Here is a 15,412-nt window from a genome sequence, read left to right on the forward strand (position 1 = left end):
TTTTCTTTTTTTCTTTTTTTTTTTTTTTTTTTTTTTTTTGGGGGGGGGGGCGGAAATCCCAAAACAACAACAAAAAAGCCACTTAGGAACTTCTTTATTTCCACAAGAAACATAAAAGGAAGGTATCTGTGCTCACTCTGTTGAAGGTTATTTGGTGTTATCAGCCTTCCATAGTGTCCTCATTGCTTACTGAGACATTCTAAAAATTCCAAAATACCTCCATAAAAAACAGATCACTAACACGACTTACTGATACATTAACTACTTGATGAAGACTGTCAGCTACCACATGAAAACAGCATGATGATTACTGATAGGCTGTGTTCTCTAAAATCTATTTAAAGTAGTTAAAATCCCCCACAATGGTAAAATTTTCACAGATTTCTGGAATGTCTACCCTTCCCTTCTCACAATAAGACTCCAGCAATCCATTACAGAAGCCCAGTGGTAGCCCAGGGAAACCACTTTTGAAGACCTTTTAAAAAAACTTATTTGTTTAAACACATAGAACCCATGCTTTCACGTTATTATATCATTAAATACTCAGTAGTACACCAGCAGGTCTCCAGTCTGAGTTCTCTGTCCTCAGTAACACACAACATTCAAGCTCCTATTTCCAGTCATGAATTCACCTGACTCAGGTTCTTCACAGATGCCCCTATTTCTTCCCTTTTCTTGCACTGTTTTTTGGCAGGTCTATATCCATGTTTCAGCTTTTCCTTAGGGACAACACTCAGCCACCGAACAGATCAAACACAATCCTGGCAGCAATGTGTCATCAACACTACTTTCTCAGCAGTTTAGATTTTCTTTGCTAGCCAAATTGTTATTAACATTTCTATATCCACTTTATTATCCTCATTTTTCCCATCTTACTCCTCTTGTAGTAATTATATATGCATAAAAGGCATAGGGTTTCCCCCTATCTTCTCTCATTTCCCAGTATGAAGTCCTTCTTCCTGATGTGTCACCACCAACTTGAGGACCGTTTCTCAGTTAGACAAGAAGAGTGCATCTTTAGACATGTTTTTCATCCAGCTGCACAGTAATGGCTGGTGCTTCAAAACATCTCTTGTAGTGTTATGAGTTATGTGCTGATCACCATTGCTCCATCATCTGTCTACTCTCATATCCCGCTGGAACATAAAGAAAATTTCCAAACATCCTGAAGGCATTTTAAATCAAAGCAGAAACATCTACCACTGACCTAATGTTCATTGTTTTTACACACATGCCATATGATCAGCAGACTGCTCCAAAAATGAAAATCTCTGGCGTAGTCCTGCTGAAAGACTAGGTCAAATAGGTAGTTAAACAACAAGGCCAGTATTACATTCATAGTAATGAGCCAGATCTTGTGGCATTATGCTTCTCCAGGTAAGCATGGATTTATATGAAGAGGGGATGGCTCCCCTTGAACCCCTCCTAGATTTATTGATATTATAGTGGAACTCTGGAGAAAGAATTACTCAGCTATAGCCTTCTCTGTAGGCGAACAGATTGTGAGAGGAGCCCTGGCTATCTTTTCCCCTTATCAGCCAGATGACTTGGAGGCTGCTATAGAAGTAGGGAGGGCAATTATTTTCTTTTCAAGAACATAGAAAAACATCTTCAATCTCCATCTACTTCTTTCCTGAAGAAATACAGCTCTGGGCTCCATCTTATCACCAAGACAATTGTATGTCCCTGAGTATGAGTTCATTATATATCTTTGATATAAACACTGCTATGGTTAGAAGGCTTCCTAACAATAGGCTTGCTAGAAGATACAGACCCTAGAGGATGCAAAGGACAAATGCACGAAGATACGCATTTCATTTAACATCTCCTTACTGTAGGCATCCCTTGCTTCAATGCAAACCCACTTCCATGGATGCAAACCAGAGATTAATTGCTATAGTTTAATTGATTATAGCCATAATCCTTCATGAGAGTGCTTATACTCATTCAATGTTTAGACTAATGTTGCTTGTGTAGAGCCGAAACAGAAGAAAGTTTACACCAAAGGTCGTGATGCAGCAAGTACGGACCAGACTGAATACAACTGAGCCACTCTATAAAAAGTGATGTAGTGAAAGAAGTCCTAACCTGAGTTCAGGTATGACAGGTCTGTAGCCTTTTCCTAGTAGGACATGATACCTATGCCATAGATGTACTCCCAGCTCTATGTTTTCCTACCACTAGAGCAAAAGCATTAGAGAAGGAATTTGTCTGTTTTTAACCGTAACTATTCAGAAAGAAACACAAACCTTCCCAGCACAACCAGTAGTTAACTCTGTAGTGTAGGGTGTTGGCCCACCAGTGGCAAAGGAAGGAAGGGGAAAAAAACCCCAACTTCCAGAAAGCAGGTTGTCCTCTGCAGATTGATCCCATGGGTCAGACAGCTCAAGAGGGGTAGGCACAGCCTTTCACCTACAGGATAAAGCACAGGTAACTAATATACTGAAACTGTGCTTCAAAAGAATAGTTCAACAAGTTAAAAAAAAACAGAGACATGATTGTGAGATGCTAGTTAACAAAGGACAGAAAATATTCACATGCTCTAAAGCAACAATTTGGATTCAGAACACAAGCAGGCAAACTCTGATTTAGCATGTAATTAAGAAATCCTCTCTGAATTATGCAACTTCCATTCACTTCTTCAGAAGATATGAGAACACTGTAATCACTTGCCAAGTTTGATCCCAACATGCCATGGGGCAAATGGAGACCCTAAACTGTCATATTCTATTTAAATCATATGTAGGCTAAAGTGAGTGCGATTGCTCAGTATATTAAATTACTACTAGTGTGTTGATATTTCCTCCTGAACAATCTATGGCTCTGAATTATTTATTGAGGAGGAAGTGGCTTTTGAAGTGAACATTATTTCTTTCTCAGAGCTAATGCTTGAATATGATAAAAATAGTTGCCAAGAGAAAAAGGACATTTAAAAAAATACTTCCATGACTGATGGCTCCCAGATTTTACCTGACTCCTTCATGCATTTCTTCTCTTTGTGAAGCCTATAGGCTAAAATTATGTTCACTTAAGAAATAGTAAGATGTGGGGCAGCCTGTGTCAGGAAATTGCTTGCAACAAATCACAGCTACATCCACATTCAGTGATGGCAATCAATAGGATTCCCAGACTATTCCCATGGCTTTCTGTTTCCTTGCCTCCAGAATTCAGTACCACTCATAGAAATGCAGCTTCTAGGGAGCCATAGAGCAACCGTCTTCTGGCATCAAGAGTGGTACACCACAGAATCAAAGAGCTTTGGGTTGTAGTGGAGATGAAGAACACTTAACTGAACGCAGAGTGAGAGCAGGAACAGGGAGAGGGACCCAATTCTTTTACTGGTCCTTCAAGTTCTCTGACACATTTTTCAAATCTTTGCCCCCTCAACAGGAGTCTTCACAGGTTTTTGAGGATGGGTAAATGAAAACACAGATGAAGCAGCGGCAGACTCCCACATAATAAGATAAAACCAGTGTGACACATTCTGCATTATGACCAGATTAGAATTTATTTGGTCAAAGAGGCATTCTCACAATAAAGTGCCCCCTTGAGTGAAAGTTGCAATATTTGAACCCAAAACAATAACTTGAAATGAATGTAAATAATCCTTCTGTCTTCCTTTCTCCTTCCCTACAACTATTAATGTTGCTATTCATGAAGAATTTGCCATAGATTGATTTATGGCATGCCATTAGAAGGCATATTTCTATCAGATGTCTATTGTTTATTCGTTTGCAAATAGTTTATAAACACTAGACATGGATCAAATCTTCCTGTAAATTTTCTGTGAACAGATTTGAATGTTAAGTTTATTCTCATTTCAAGGTTATTCTTCAGTTTTCAAGGTGCTGAAGTTAATTTCTTTAATAACCAATCCTTTGTGTCTACTAATTAGAAATATCCAAAACAATTTGCTATTTAAATCATATGTCATTGCTTCTGATCCTTGATTGGATGAGTAATGAAATTAAGTAAGACCCATATGAATTGTGAGTCTTACTACTGAATATGTAATTAAGGTTTTGATTAATGTTCTGGCACTCAGGCTTAAAATACACCTTCCATACTATTTGCACTAATAAAGCTCAGGCACAAAAAATCAGTACAAGTCATTAACACAGTCAAACTGAATTCACAAGTGAACTTCAAAAGAATACTTTTACGGTTTTTTATGATGATGGCTATGAACACTGTGCTTTTAAGTTGGACTCCTGTATTAGTGCTAGGTGTCAAATGAAGCTACTGGCCATCTTTCTTCCTTAGGTGCTGGTATAAAATTAAGAATTAAGGATACAAGTTTTGCTGAGGTATTGAAAACATTCTGTGTTAATACAAGTTGATAATTTAAATGCCAATTGTTTCAAAGCTCAATGAATCATTTTATGGAAACATAAAATTCTGTAAGACAGTATTATATTAAAAAAATGAAATATTATACTTTTTCTTGTAATACACTTCTATTTCTTACTTAGAGTATTCATTAGGAACATCGTATGTCATTACTTAAATATACTTAATTCAGCTGACAGTCAGTGGCTTTCAAAATGCTCTTCCCATCCAATATTTTCTGCACTTAAATCCAATCAGAGTACCTGATATTTAATAAATAGAGAGGCATGGATGTATCATTTCTTTTTTGTTACAGAAAACTCTCATTTGTAAAACTACAAATAACATTGATAACGACTTATTAATATTAATTCTGCAGCAGTAGGGTATACCACATGTCTAGTACCTGTCCTGTTAAAAGATGTTAGCCTTGTAGGAGAGTTCTGGCTTTTATCACAGAAGTGGTTGACTCCCTTGCGCAAATCCACACACTGTATAATAAAGAGATAGGAAGCGTAAGAATAGCTGAACTCCAGGAAAAGGGTTGAGTTCAGGTCTGGAATTGACTTTGACATTAGTTAGGAAAGGCACCTGCTCAAAAACACCACTCTATTTTGAACACACCCTTAAACTGCAAGTAGTAGTAACTCCTCATTACTTGCATTACAGAAGTTTCCCAAAACCTGCATGTATCAGTCTCCTGCTGTTCTAGGAAGCATTCAAAGGAATCGAAAGAAATCCTTCTTCCAAACACCTTACCAGCACAGGTGAGGCTGGAATCTGTTAATACCTCTCACTGGAAGAGTAAGGGAGACAGGCAAGTCCCACACGAGGAACCCCCCGTGGTCCAAATCACAGGCTGGTTACGAGACCAGCATTCTCCCTCTAAAGAGGTTATACTTTCACACTGGTGAGTGTAACCCCCCCACAAAACAAGCCCAAATTCTCAAGTTCTCAATCTACCTGACAGCATCTGAGTAACAGATTGAACCTGACAAGGAAACAGATCCATTTCAGCCACAGCCTTCTCAGCTCCTGGGCTTTTATGCTCTGCTTATTCAGACCCACCAGTAAGCTCTACAAGGGGCTGAGTCTGTCTCTTCAGATGCAAACTTAGTGACTGCTGGTGGAGTAGCTTGTTTGCTACCCTTTACTAGTTTTCTCTGGAGCCCTCGATTTTATCCAGCCATGCAGAGAACACACCCAACAATTAATTAATTTTCTACCTCAATTGGATCATTAATGGAGTAGCTCTGCCACAGAAGTGACACTAACAGAATGAAGACAGGTTAGAGAAAAACATACATCCCCAAAACTGTATTTTTTAGGTACAGGAAAAATAATGAATGGCATACTAAAGGATCAAATGGTAGCCCTCAGTTCAGTAAGGTAATTTTCATACTCTGTTATCACGAGTTCTTAATTAACCTGTGTGGTAAAAATTCCAAACAAATGGTTGTTGACTGAAAATGCAACCCTTCCTTTTGACACATGTATTAATGCACTATTGCAGAAGTTCAAAGCTGTTATTATTGAGTCGTCTCAGCCATATTAATTATCCTTTGTGCTTTATTTGGCTTCACTTGGGTAAATCTTCTTTAATTGCCCGGTTTTTACTTACATAACATCTTTGTTTAATATACTGTGAACTCTGTTTACATTTATGCTTTTTCCAATAATTCTGTGTTGAATGTAGTTTCCACCATTACTACTGGAAATGTTCTACACTCAGCTTATTTGTCTCCTGTCACCTATACATGTCATTGCTTTTGAAGCTGAAATGTCCAGTGCTTGGAAGGTTTGGGCTGAAGTGATTCTAGCACCTCCGCTATTTTTAAAAAAATTCCTAACCCTTGTTACCCAGGCCATTTTTTTTCCCCATAGCAATTTATAAAGCAAACTGACAAACAAGGAAAACAGCCCAAGAGAGGGGGTGATAAGCTAACTAAAAGCAGAAAAAGTGGGTAGGGGATGGAAATAGGGTGAAGGACAGAAATTTTCAAGCTGTATAGCATACTATGGGCATAATAAACACAAACCATTGAGGAAAGAAATCCTTAAAATATTAAAATCTTGCTTTAATATACCTATGAGGTCCATTATGGAGAGATGTTCATGTTTCCAACGTCTTTAACTTAAAACATGTTTTGATAGGCACATTGACATGTTAATTTGTTTTGACTTGTTTCCACCTAGATCATTTTCCATCTGAGTATCTCAAAGTATGTTACAAAAATTAAGATTCATAATATCAATATAACTTGACTGTAAATAAATACTAAATAGCTAAATGAAAACATTTTCAGAAGTATGCACTGCTTTTGACTGCCCAAATTGAGCCATTTAAAATCTTCTTCCCCTTTTAAGAAAAAAGAAATGGTAATAAACTCCACTCCAATGAAAGTAAGAGAGATGTAGTTCTTAATTTCTGAAGCTCAGGAATGTAAAAAAGGCAACCAAAATTATGCATACTGAAAACTTGGGCTCCACTTGCTGTGGAGCTTGTGGTGAGCTGGGAGACAAGAAGTTGGGACACGTAGCTAGGGTTTTATTTCAGCCACAAAACTCTGCTGCTTACGTTGATAAAAATCACCTACAGAAATGTTATCAGGAAATCAACTCAGAGCAAGAACTGGGAACTCAAGCATTTTTAGGATTTTTATTTAATTCACTTTTGTGAGAGACAGCAGAAAAGGGTGAATCAACTACTGCGTGACATATCAAAAACACCTCTCCTCTTTCTCTTTTTCTAAAGTTGACTACATATGACAGGGAAAGGTTGATGAAAAAATCCTTCAGCTAATTCAGATGATCTAGAGCTACTCCCATAAACTAAGCAGGCATTTCCACATAGATCTGTAAGGTGGTCTTGTTTGTGGTTATATTATACAAGAAGGATGAATACTTGTAAACAGAAATACTGGTGGCGTACTTTTAGGATAATAGAGAGGTTAAAAGGCAGGACACAAAAATTAATTAAGCAGTAAAAAAAGAAAGACAGGGAAATCTGTATTTGGTCCCGTTTGAACGCCTTAAGTATTAAGTCTTCCCCTCTGGCTTCACAAACATGACACTTCTGTCAGCCTGATAACACAGCTCCAGCAGGAAGGACAGTAAATGTCCCCATCCAGTCTTGCCTAAGCCTCCGTGCACAAAGCACTCAAGGAGACAGGATGTGAGCCCTCACAGCTCAGATGTCCTCACAGCACAGGGCAGTGGACTTGGATTTCCTAAAACCTGAGCAAATACTCTAATCACAAGGGACGTTTCTCCAGTTCTATAAAACAATCAGGGTCAGTAATACTTGTTGGGGTTCTAAGCTCATCATTGCTCATAAAGGAGGTTTAATCAATGCTTGCCAACTGGATCCACTAAGGGGTTTTGGTACCACTCCAGCCTAGCCCCTGGTTTGCAACGGATTTAAATGACAAATAGGGACTCAGGCTGTGTGTGCTGGAGAGGTTCTGGAAATGTCTAAAACACAGAAATAAAAGCCTCTAGGACACTTTCAGGTTGAAAATTATGGTCCCTTATGTTTAAGTTGCTCTAGAAACTTCCTAACAAGGCTGTTGAGCCCAAGTTTCTAGATTATATTTTCAGGTCTGTGTGCCTGAGGAACATCTAAATTCTCCTTTGCAGAGCTAAGTCCTATTTTAGATCTGGCTCTTAGAAAGATTTCTATATAAAGTGAGCATATAAAGATTAAGGTTGAAGAAAAATAACGATACACAACTCCACCCATACTCTTAAGATATCTTAAGATATCTTAAGATAAAAAAGCCACACATTTTTAATAAGCAAACTTACCGTTCCACACTAGCCATTATTAAACCATGAAAGTAGCACAGTGGCATTTTTTTTTCTATGCGTGTATAGATCCCTCTGTAGAGAGCTGAAGTCTAGTGCTTGATATTAAAAGGTACTTTCCTTGGACTTGCTGGAAACCGTCTACTGATCCTATGCAACCCACATGGAAAAAAAACACTCAGAGGAGTTGTCAGGATCCTATAATAGATCAGATGTTTACAGGAAAACATCCATTAAAGTGAGTAATGTTGGAAACTGTGGCACTGCTAACCTTCATTCTTGAGGGCAGAAATCAATCTGATATACAGCAGCTGATAGAGATAAGGGAAACTGCCCTTCCATCTGTAGGTTAATTTACTTTTTATTCACCATAAAACATCTGCATCTTTCTCTAAAGCAGCTGGTACCGGTCCTTGGTACATTAGCCTTGTCTATGTCACACCTTCCAGTTTTAGAAGAACAAAAAGTTACTTTTGTTGTCACGTCATTGGCTGCCAAACTTCCTTTGAAAGCACCCCACAAAATAGTCTCACTCCATTTGCTCCAACTCATGATATCAAATCATTTGTAACTGATAGCGTTAACCACTCCCTCTGATTATCCCTGCCAATCAAAAAGATTTCTATGGCGTGCCATACAAATCGTATACGATGAACGTAGTGAACAGCACAAGCATGTTGACAAAGGAAAAGTAATAAAAATAATAACATAGAATAGCAATTATTTTATCTTGGGGGGGAAAATACATTATTACTCATTTCAGCTATTCAGGGAGAGAAACAGAATGAGAGGGAGAGCGACAAGAAACCACTTCAGCAATCAGAGCCCACAGGGAAGCGATAATTCAGGTCACAGTTGTCAGAAAATTCAGGTAAAATCTCGTGGAAAAAAATACACCCAAGACCTATTATTTTTTAATTCTAAAATTTATGAAAAGATACTTAAGAGTACTCTTCTCCCTGTAAACTGATGTCCAACTGATAGCTCACATTCGTATTTATCATTGCTGAGGTGCCTCACTGCAATCAGAGTTTATCTAATGTTTTCTCTCTGTATCTATTTTTGCTGTAAGTTTTTCCAGACATACAACTCTTCTTTTTTCCTGAATCTTCCTCCAGTCTCTCAAGCAGTCACTTAGAAAATTATTCAAGTAATCTCTCTTTGGTCAGTGGCTGAAGGGAAATAAAACTGGAGTTAGGCACATAGTGTATGACGATTAACTGGTATTCGTGTGTCTTTTCAGAACCTGTTCCCTTTATATGCTCCCTCAGTTGTTCCTCATGTTCTCTTTTATATCAGCTGCCTTTCATTTTAAAAATCAGGCAAATCAAACCAGTTCTTTTTATAAAGTTTGCCACTTCTGCTCCTGTATGCCTACTTGATAAGAATGTATACAATTGATGACTGTGCTAAAATGGACAAAAATGGCACTACTTTGTAAATATACTTCAGCAACCACAAATTTCTACTGTACCTTGAAATACAAGCAAAAGAGCTATTGATTTTGTCTGTGCCTGATAAATTCCTCCCAAACAACCTGTTTACTGAAACTATAAGTCACTGTTGTGATTAATCTGCTGTATATTGAAAGCTACTTAATTAGAACAGAGAGATGGAAGAATAAGCTAACACTGTGAGAAGTGACAAAGGAACTGATTTAATTTTAATTTTATGATAAGTTTTGCATCTTTGTAGCCAAGTCAGTCCTTATGGACAAATATTAAGGACTAAGCCAGCTTAGTCCTTAATGCAAGGACTCCTTAGTACAAGGAGCGTACTCTTCTGAACAAAGTAAACTGTGATGGAAATAACCTAAAGATATGGAGCAGGATAACTGAAGCTATAGATGAAGATCATGATGTGATGTTATACTTTCTTGCTTTCCCACAGGAGATGTGGACATGCAGACTGACCTTTCAGCACTAAGTACTTTCCCTGATGCAAGTAACACAGAAATTTTAGCCAATAAACCTCATATCGTTGCAAGAACTTTCTGAATGTTTTCAACATTTAGAAACAAATTATAATGTGAAACATTTATTTGAATTCATGGTATGTACATTCCTGCATGGCGTCAGAGAACTCTAGAATAATATCTATACGTGGTGACACAAAATGTTCTGAAACACAAACCCTTAAAATCATATAGATTTTCCACATAGTTTGGAAAAAGCCAGATATAAATTTTTCCCATATGTAAGTTTCTAGAAAGCATTCTGTGTATGAAATATTACTTCTCCTACTAAGCCAATTGAGCAATCAGAAATTTTAGTGCTTACACAGTCCTTTGAAAAATCTGAAAACTTACATAACTGATAAATATTCCCTATAGACAGAACCCTTGTTAATTATTAAAGTACAGTATCTTTCTTCTAAAGTACATCAGCATCTTTTACATGTAGCTTAGGTTATTAGAATAAACTGAATACCAAATTTGATTTGTATGCAGACTTGTAACAGATTTTTAAGGACATGGTAAAGCTTCACTTTTGTATTTCAAAAAAAAAATCTGAAAGGCACAGCCTTCATCTGCATATCATGTCTTCACAAAAAAAAAAAAAAACAACCCCCCCCAAAAAAAAAAAAACTTTATTCTACTGAATGTATTAGCAAAAGTTTAAATGTAGTCAGGCTGTCTACAGGGTGGGCTGCCCCTTCTAATCCTGCTTTCAGAGAGGAAAAAAAAAAAAAACTTCAATTCCCATTTCTGACACCTTTCCCATGTCCTAAAGACACAGCAAGCAAAATAGTTAGCCAGTAGGACTTCAACTCAAGCACTGCAGTAACTCAATGAAAGAAATACGGTATTGCTGGGTGGTAGCATTTTGCTACACTAAGAGACAGATGGGGAGGATATGCAATAATCTTGTCTAGGAAATGGCTATGATTCATAAATTTGGACTTAATGTGACAAATTATCTGACAGATTTCAAAACAGTGAGAAAAACTGGTGTCAGATTGAGATATTATCACATCTCAGTGTGAAGTCCAATGGCAGCTGGAATTATTGACCACCTAACTACACTGAACTCTTACATTACTACTGAACAAAAGTGTCAAAACTACTATGTAGAGCAAAAGTGCGAAAATAAATGAACCTTTTTTCAGGATGGAGTTGAGCTGATTTTTTCTTACTTTGATCTACCTCACTCACTACCTTGCTCACAGTTCCAGCTTAGGGGCCCAGTCATACTTAATAGTGAGCAGCTGAGGAAGTTGTAAGGACTTCTCATACACAGTGCAGACACCATTTCCCTTCTTTTTCTGGAAATTGTTAAGAGCATTAGCTGACTGCAGAGGCGAAGTTTATGAGCATGGGCAATGAAATTTCTCTGGTGGATGATTGAGCCCCATGAAAAATATTTCCACAGGGCACCAGGGTGACTGCAACTCACGCTACTTCCAGAATCCAGCATCACTTCTATAACCCTCCTCCAATTTTTTTTTTATTTTTTCCCCCAAGTAAGAACCAGGACAGAGAAGGAAGATAATAATTTCTTAGTATTACATATAAACAGATATAGCTAAATCATTGCATAGCTTGTTATGGAACCAGATCCACTTTGGAATAGATATCTGCCCTGGACAAGTGCCACCTGGAAGGGCCAGCAATTAACCTGGTGTCTCCTTCTTTATGTAGACACACAGCTACCAATCTCAGCCAAAACTCCTCACTTGGTAATGGGATATACTTAATCATCTCAGTATCATCTCAGCTACCCAGAAATAATTGTACAGGGAAATTTCCAGTCCTCTTCTTTCCAGTATTTCACCTTTCCTCTGGCTTTACTGGCTACAGAAACTTGACAGTTCCCTTTCAGGCACTTTGACTGCAGCCTTTCAGACAAAATGACAGCCACCACGGGAATCTCCAAGCACCATGCGCACCAAGGCAGCCTGCTCACCCCATTCCCCTACAAGGTACAACAGTTGTCTCAAGCAGCTGCTACTTACTTTCCAGATGGCACAAGATGGGGACCATCAAGTCCTCCTGTCTCCTACTCTTGCCTGCCCAGTTTCTACAACCCATCCTCTCTCAGGGCTGGCTCTCAGGACCAATGGGTCCTGAGTTTCAGTAGCATTGGTCTCCAATCCTGCCATCCCAAAGGAATATCATCCAGAGAAAAAGTTTCCAAGGAAAATACTTTTGCATGGCAGTTTGCTGAAGCCCTGCCAGCTCAGCCAGGGAGTGGTGGTACCCACCCGGCAGGAAGCCACGGCCTCTCTCAGCTCTGCACCCCCCACGGCTGAGGCAGCTGCCCAGGCAGAGCCCTGGTGGGAACACGCTGCCAGCCGGGAGCCGGGCTGCTGGCCGGGCTCTGCTCTTACACCAGCACCAGCCGCAGCAGCGGGCACAGCTGTGGGAGTGCGCCCGGGGAGAGGAGCCCCCACCTAGTGACAGAGCCCTGTGGGGGTTGGGGAGCACGAGGAGATCAGGGAGCACGAGAGAGAGACCCACCACTGGGATCACCCCCTGCCCTCTCTCAGACAGGCCTGACGGGCAGCCAGGGCATGTGATCCAGAGGGTTCCCTGTCCTCTCTCCGCGTGGCCCGACACAGTGACTGACTGAAGGGAGAGCGCGAATGGCGACGGGTCCCTGCCCGGTGCAGCGCGATGTCTCCTCTGTGCCCGGCCCAGGGGCCCAGGTGCCCACGCATGGCGCGTCAAGGCTTTGCAAGTGGGACCCAGCAGTAACGAGGACGGGGGTTCATCTAGCGGGGAGGTGTCGCTGAGGCTGTCGGCCTACACCCCGTGTCAGAACAGCTTCCACACAGAAAAACAGACGCGTCGCTGTCAGAGGAGACTCCCCTCTGAAGGGAAGAGACGGCCCGGTGTGCAGAGCGGACCCACCCAGGGAAGTCTGCTGCCTCCCTGGCGGCCTGGCTGAAGGTGGGAAGAGAAAGCTGCCTGTCCTGGTGCGGCCCTCAGACCATTATCCAGTATCGATTTTTCAGGTAGGCAGCAATGAAGTTGCAACAAGCCTGAGGGCAATCAAGAGAGACTTCAGGGTCTTGGGATGACTGGTTAAGGGATCAGGAGCACAAGCAGTGATCTCCTCTAGCCTTCCAGCTGCAGGGAATGATGAGGGAAGAGGAAGAGCCAGCAGATCAATACCTTGCTCTGAACCTGATGTCACCAGCCAAATTTGGGGTTTCCTGATCATGGTTCAGCTTGTACACCACCAGACCTGCTGACAACAGATGGGGTACACCTGTCTCAAAGAGGGAAAAGGATCTTTGCACAGAGTTAGCAGGGCTCACTGAAAGAGGTTTAAACTAAATTTGAACAGGGAAAAGGATAAAACCAGGCTCACTTAGAGATAAGCAGGGGGCAGCACACCAATGTTTGAGAGACAGTGTCATGGTGAGGTCCTTCAGTCTGGTGTCTCAGTGGATGTAGGGGATGCATAGCCATGTGGCAGCAAAGATGCAAGGGTTATTGATGTTTTAGAAAACACTGAAGCACTTAAGAATGGCCACTTAAGAATTAGGGCTTCTCTCCCCAGAAGGGTGGTAAGGATCAATATGTCAGCTGAAATGCACCTACACCAATGCACACAGCATGGGCAACAAAAAGGAGGAGCTGGAAGCCATTGAATGGCAGGAAAACTATGACATAAGTGCCATCACGGAAACATGGTGGGATGACTCGCACAACTGGAGTTCTGCAATGGATGGCTATAAACTCTTCAGAAGGGATAGGCAAGGAAGGAGAGGTGGTGGGGTAGCCTTGTATGTTAGGGAGTGCTTTGACTGTCTAGAGCTTAATGATGGTGATGATGGGGTTGAGTAAGATAGGTAAGAATCAGGGAGAGGGCCAACAAGGCAGATGTCATGGTGGGAGTCTATTATAGACCACCCAATCACAATGAAGAGGCAGACAAAATGTTCTATAAGCAGCTGGGAGAAGTCTCACAACAGCCAGCCCTTGTTTTTGTGGGAGTCTTCAACTTAACAGGTGCCTCCTGGAAACACAATACAGCAGAGAGCAAACAGTCTAGGAGGTTTCTGGAAATTTTGGAAGATAACTTCCTGACACAACTGGTGAGGAAGCCAACTAGGCAAGGAACCATGCTGGACCCATTGTTTGTGAACAGAGAAGGACTTGTGGGTGATGTGATGGCTGGAGGCCATCTTGGACACAGTGATCATGAAATTATAGTTTTCGATTCTTGAAGTAAGGAGGGGGGTCAGCGGAACTTCCACCTTGGACTTCTGGTGGGCAGACTTTGGCCTGTTTAGGAGCCTGGTTTACAGAGTCCCATGGGAGGCAGTCCTGAAGGGCAGAGGAGTCCAGGAAGGCTGGGCATTTTTCAAGAAGGACACCTTACAGGCACAGGAGCAGGCCGTCCCCGCGTGCTGGAAGATGAGCCAGCAAGGAAAACGACCACTTTGGTTGAACAGAGAGCTTTGGCTGGAGCTTATGACCTTTGGAAGAAGGGTCAGGCAACTCAGGAGTGCAAGGATATTGTGAGGTTACACAGGGAGATAACTGGAAGCGCCAAAGCCCAGCCAGAACTTAATCTGGCTTCTGCCATAAGAGACAATTGAAAAAATTTTGATAAACACATTTAGCAACAAAAGAGGGCTAAGGAGAATCTCCATCCATTATTGAATGCAGGGGGACATACTGACAAAGAATGAGGAAAAAGCTGAGATACTTAATGCCTTCTTTGCCTCAGTGTTTAATCGTAAGACCAGTTGTTCTCCGGTTACCCAGCCCCCTGAGCTGGGAGACAGGGACAGGGAGCAGAATGAAGCCCCCATAATCCAAAAGGACCAGTCAGTGTCCAGCTACACCACTTAGGCACACACAAGGGATCCGCACAAGGGTACTGAGGGAGCTGGTGGAGGAGCTCACCAAGCCACTTTCCATCATTTATCAATAGTCCTGGCTAACCGGGTAAGCTCCAGTTCACTGGAAGTTAGCAAATGTGACACCCATCTACAAGAAGGGCCAGACTGAGGATGCGGGGAACCACAGGGCTATCAGGCTGACCTCAGTGCCAGGGCAGGTTATAGAGCAGATCATGTAGGGTGCCATCACGCAGCACATAGAAGACAACCAGGCAATGGGGCCCAGCCAGCATGGGTTTATGAAAGACAGGTCATGCTTGACTAACCTGATCTCCTTCTGTGACAAGGTGACCCACTTGGTTGTGGAGGGAAAGGCTGTGGATGATGTCTACCTGCACCTTAATAAAGCCTTTGACACCATGTCCCACAGCTTTCTCCTGGAAACACTGGCTGCTCATGGCCTGGCTGGGTGTTCTGT

General features: G+C 41.1%; 1 protein-coding gene across 1 annotated transcript in view; it reads right to left on the reverse strand.

The window, feature by feature from the left end:
* LOC308060261 (lipoxygenase homology domain-containing protein 1-like) overlaps positions 1–15,412 on the reverse strand; it is a gene marked incomplete at its 5' end in the record, with an annotated part of 211,124 nt that continues 195,712 nt past the window's right edge. The window contains one exon of the mRNA XM_080378728.1: positions 1–15,412. This exon is cut by the window's right edge and continues 15,034 nt beyond it.

This window comes from Falco punctatus (genome assembly GCF_963210335.1).
Source record: "Falco punctatus genome assembly, chromosome: 3".
In the NCBI taxonomy this organism is placed as follows: domain Eukaryota; kingdom Metazoa; phylum Chordata; class Aves; order Falconiformes; family Falconidae; genus Falco; species Falco punctatus.